This window comes from Nematolebias whitei, chromosome 2 (genome assembly GCF_014905685.2).
Source record: "Nematolebias whitei isolate Nwh7 chromosome 2, NemWhi1, whole genome shotgun sequence".
Taxonomy (NCBI): domain Eukaryota; kingdom Metazoa; phylum Chordata; class Actinopteri; order Cyprinodontiformes; family Rivulidae; genus Nematolebias; species Nematolebias whitei.
In genome coordinates, this window is record NC_056499.1 from 10,309,963 (window position 1) to 10,315,907 (window position 5,945).

Genomic DNA, 5,945 nt, shown 5'->3' on the forward strand with positions numbered 1-5,945 from the left:
ATCATTTGATGTATTTGTATTCATTGCAGCTACTTTTATTGTTCAATTTAGATGTGTGGTTTTGTTTCTTGTCCACAGATTTTATTTTTTTTAGCTGTGCTTTAAAGTTTAATTCTTGTTTTGTGATTTGTACATCTGTGGGTTAGAATAAAGTTGGAACTAAAGGCCGTATTCCTGAGAGACACAATAATTTTGTGTATTTTTAAGATTTTTTCAGCTGAGTTAGGTTTTAACAGAATATTTAAAAACATTAATGTGAAAACAGGATTTCATGATAAAGCCGGCACCATTTATTTATTTATTTATTTTTAATCTTCACTGCTTTATTTTTTATTTTTATTCATAAAATGTTTTTAAAATTCGTTTCCAACCTCCGTCCCAGACCCGTCCCGGTCCGCCCGTCTGCCGAGACCGGGGTTCGGCCTTCATGAGCAGGCGAGGCCGGGGTCCGGGCAACGGCCTTCTGCAAGTCAGCAGCTCTTATGATCCTCTGTGGTGACCAGTGGAGCTCGGAGCCCGCAGAGCAAACAAGACCAGGATCTGGAGCACAAGCCGGCAGCACGGTGGATCTTCCACGGTGACCAGCGGAGCTTGGAGCCGGGGAGATGACGCTCTGCACGGCCTGAGCAGGCTCTGAAGCTCCCGTGGAGGACCGGGGAAACTGGTGGAGTTCCATCTAGCTCACTCTGAATTTTGTCGTCGGCCAGCAAGCACAAAAAAAATGCCTGCACTTCAGCATTAGACCACGGTGTTGTCATTATTGTTTTTAAAATCTTCATAATAGATCCAGCCGCTACTCCGAGTTCCGAGTAATTGCAAATGGCGGATTGGTGTTTTTAATCAGGTCTCTCTTGTAAATGAGTCCTCAAATCTCAATGGGATTTACCTGTCTAAATAAAGGTTGAATGGATGGTGTTTTGAAAAGATTCTGAAAGATCCAGTGACGACTCCTCCTGACCAATCAGTGACCGACAGTGTTTTAACATCACGTTTTGGTGCCGGCTCGGCTCGCTTGGTACCACCAGAGAAGCAGGGACCAAAAAAGGGGCCAGTTCTGCAAAAAAATGACAGTGGAAAAGCGCTCAAAACCGTACCGAACCGAGTCAAACTGGGCTAAAGAGGAGCAGTGGAGAAGGCCCAATAGACTCTCCAGCAAGTCCCGAGTCTTCTCTGGGGTTGTCTATCTGTTAGACATTCCTTCCTGGTGAGGCATCCAGGGGCATCCTTACTAGATGTCCAAACCACTTCAACTGGTTCCTCTGGCTGTGGAGGAGCAATAGCTCTACTCAAATTTGCTCCTGGATCACTAAACTTCTCACCCAATCTCTAAGGGAGAGTCCAGCTACCATGAAGAGAAAACTCATTTAGATGGTCTGTATCCACGATCTCATTCAGTCACTTCCCAAAGTTTGTGACCTTAGGCAAGAGAAGGAATATAGATCCACAAGTAAACAGAAAGTTTCACCTTGCAGCTCAGCTCCTTCTTCACGTACAAGGACAGAGTCTGCAATACTGCAGAAGCTGCAACAATCTGTCTGTCGATCTCATGCTCCATTTTTCCCTCACCCATGAACATAAAAGAAGCGATAAAAGAACTACACATGGGAAATTAACCATTAGTTTCTGTAAAATAATAAAGAAGGTATGATCTTGGAAACACCCTTAAAATCTGTCAAACATGCTCTCATACCCAAACAAACAAACAATTCTATAAGGTGTATTAACCCACAATTTTCAGACTTTTATGACTGATAACAAATGAAGTACCCCTTATGTAACAATACCTGCATAATGGGCGCACAGTGTGCCCTTGATTAAATTTGGCTCTTTTGCGTGTTCTTCACTGAAATTGAGCCAAGGCCATTGAGTTCCAAGTTAAAGTGGTTATTTATCACTTGATTTTTCTTTTAACAAACTTTGCCAGCACACACTACAGAGCTGTGAAGAATAAAAGAGCCCTTGTGGAACAGGGACTATTTTATCTGTGTAAAAAAAAAAAACACACTCATTAAACTAAAGTGCATTTTTCCATCAGCTGCATGAGAGGACAATCTAAAATGATGCATTTAAAATGCACATTTCAGCATTAAGAACATAATTTATGGATCACATTCAGGAAGGAAGAGCAGCTACCCAAACACTTTGTTCATTTTTGTATGTTTTATTCTAATGTTGGTGCTTCAAAGGTAAAATTGTTAAATCCACTATAGTCAACTTCAGCTACCTAATGTCAACGTGTGCAATTTGCAGCACAAATAGATTATAGACATTTATGAGAAACCATCATTTATTCTACAAGAAATGGAAACAAAAATGCTAAAGGTGACTATTCATCTCAAGAAAGATTGTTGATTTTTTTTTTAACCTCAGAATTATGAAATTAAAAAATATATAATAAACTTTTAATTTTTAACTTTCTTGACCTGCCAACTATGTGGCTCATTCTTTCTGGTCTACAAGATCCATCCATCCATCCATCCATTTTCTTCCGCTTATCCGGGGTCGGGTCGCGGGGGTAGCAGCCTAAGTAGGGAGGCCCAGACTTCCCTCTCCCCAGCCACTTGGGCCAGCTCTTCCGGGGGAATCCCGAGGCGTTCCCAGGCCAGCCGAGAAACATAGTCCCTCCAGCGTGTCCTGGGTCTTCCTCTGGGCCTCCTTCCGGTGGGACGTGTTCGGAACACCTCACCAGGGAGGCGTCCAGAAGGCATCCTAAACAGATGCCCAAGCCACCTCAACTGGCTCCTCTCGACGTGGAGAAGCAGCGGCTCTACTCTGAGTCCCTCCCGGATGATCGAGCTTCTCACCCTGTCTCTAAGGGAGAGCCCAGACACCCTGCGGAGAAAACTCATTTTGGTCGCTTGTGTCCGAGATCTCATTCTTTCGGTCACAACCCAAAGCTCGTCTACAAGATAATTGATATAATTTACCTGATTTAATGAATTAATTTATGTATATATGTATATATATATATATATATATATATATATATATATATATATATATAGTGAATTGTGAATTCACAATTGTGAAATGAATTGTGTTTTTTTTTAAGTTGCATTTGACCTCAGTAATGTCTGCTGTTTTTCTACACATTACACAGAGTCAGCTAAAGTCTGACTAATGTTTGGTTGGGTCAAACTACCAAAGTTCATGCTGGTGTTTTAAACCAGTTTGACATGACTGTCGACGAGGGAGAGGGTGGGCACCAGAGGAGAGGGCATGCCCCATGTGGCCATCTTAGCACCAACATAACTGTTTTTTTTTCCCCACTTTGGAGTAGGCTGTTGGGAGAGTAGCAGTTTTGTTTGGTGTTTCCTCAGACTGATGAAGCCTTCTGGATAGAGGGCGAAACATCTCAGCACAAAATGTTCTATGCTTGTTCTGTTGTTGTTGTATATTAAAAAAAAATAATAATAATTAAATAAAAACACTTTGATTAAAAAAAAGATAAATAAAAGGTGCCAAAGTAGAAAGACTAAGACAAATACAGATAACAGAGTCAAAATATTTAGTTCTGAGCATGGCAAAAAGGATTTTTTTTATTAATTAAAAAACTTGCAGCCAAATTACTGATTGAAAATTTGAGGGGGTGTTGAGGTGCAGTGTTGTGACAGAATACAGAGTAAGAGCAGGAAAACAGAAGCAGCTTACCACAACAAGCCTTCAGTGCTCAGTAAGAGAAAATGCCTTCATGATTTATTTTAATTTATACGTGTAACAAACAGAAAATCTTGGTAAATATGTTGTGCTCCAACTTTGCTTTAGAACAGCTTCAGTTATTCATGCTAGACTGACACAGCTAAGCCAACAGTCAGGTGTTTCCATCAGAGGTTTACATTCATTCTTTACACCCTACATTAAAAAAAAAATAGTAATCAAAACTTTACACTTACGTAGCAAAACATAAATCCATATTAACCAAACTATAAGCCCTATTTCAGCCTCATGCTTTCTACAAACACTAAACACATTGACCTGCTTGTCATGGTACTATTGTTAGCCGGTGGTACACTTGGTAGAGCTGTTGCAGCTAGAGATGGAAAAAAATGGCTTTTTGAAGGGAACTGGATCTGGACAATCCATTTACTTCCTATAGCTGTTCAATTTTGAATGAGTGACTTGATCACATAGAGATATACATCATCACAAACGCGTATGTGATGACGTCAGGGCCACGTTTTACGTCAGGGCTGTACCACGTTTTGTCATGGGCATACGCCCTCCCCTTCCTGAACTCCTCCCCTTTGCCTGTTTTCCTTCATCTCAGTGAAAAAGCAAATGAAGAGCTTTTGCTTGGGGGATTGAGGAGGTAAGGAAAATAGTAAGGCTCTTTACTGTCTGTAACTTCTAAAGAGCTGTTCAAAAAATCTGGTTCGTTTGTGAACGTCACATCTCTAGCTGCCGCTCAGCGAGAAGGTTGCAAGATTGAAGCCCAGCCGGGGACCTAGCTGGGTGGAGTTTGCATCTTCTCTCCGTGCATAAGTGGGTTTTCTCTGCGTAATCTGGTTTCCTCCCACAGACAAAAAATATGCATGTTAGGCTGATTGGTAACTCTAAACTGTCCCAAGTTGTGAGTGAGAGAGGAATGGTTGTCTCGCTTGTCTCTGTGTGCCTGTGATGGACTGGAGACCTGTCCAGAGTGTACCCTGCCTCTCACTCAATGACTGGTGTACATCTGGCACCAATGACCCCCTGTGATCCTGGAAGGAAGCAGTGGGTAAAGATGATGGATGAATGGATGGATGTTACCTTTGCCTTTTTAAAGCTTTTCAAATGACCACACCTACTCTCAATCTGTGGTTAAACACACCCACCAGGTATGCAAATATGCATGCTGGAAATTATGTTGATGTTGCAGTCATGTAAAACAGTAATCTGAAAGAAGGCCAAATATGCTTATCAGTATCTCTTAATGCACAAAGAGTTATCCAGCTAAACCCTTATATTTTGATCAGTTTAAGCACCAAGATAAAAACCCACAGCCTGTTCGTTCTCTGTTGTAAAGTAATTTTTCTCCACCCACAGCCTCATTAAGTGTTTTCTTTTTCTTCCTTTAACCTAATTTCTCCAGAGAATGTCTGATCATCATGGCCTCACAAGAATTTCCATTACAGATTAATTTTAAACGTAACTTAGGGATGTGAAACATTAGCAGAGGGTTGTAGATTTGAACTCTTTCTTTTTATAAATATGGAATGATAAGTTTTATTTTTTTAGACCAGAATGTAAAATACCAGATAGATTTTGCAGGTTTACCACACTATATTTCTTTGGTCAGCAAGGCCAGCTACATTTTTAATTACCATTATCTTGTTTACAAGAGTTAAATGTAACTGTCTAAAGATGTGTGGAGCTCTGTGAAGCAGTTATTCCATCACAATAAATGAGATTTGAGCCTGGTTAGAACATGAGAGGTTAGGGTTGTGGCTGTAAACAGTTTGTCAGGTCTGTGCACAGATCAGACAGTGCGTGTTTTAAAAGAAAGGTTTTTCTGGCTAATGAGGAGCACAAGACCATGTTGGGGAGAACTACAGCTCCTCCAATTCACTTTTCACCGTCATACAGTGTGGTTGGAAGTTTGAGGCGAGCACGGGTCATCACGAAGTGGAGCGCTGTAATTCTCAACCTACATTAAAGTCTTTCATCTCATTATCTTCTTTTATATCACCCATTTCAATGTCAAACACACTCGTTAACTTCTTCTGTGTGGTCCTCAGAGAAAAGCGGCGCTGAATGTGAGGTCAGCCCACCTTTCCATCAATGCTCTAATTACAGATGATTGTATAGTTCAAGCTCATTCATTTACAGTACTACCTGTATATCATTCCAGTCTTCTGAAATAACATGTGAGATTGCCTGTTCTTAATTGGAGATGCATTCAAAACCTATTGTTATATGACATACATACATACATACATACATACATACATACATACATACATACA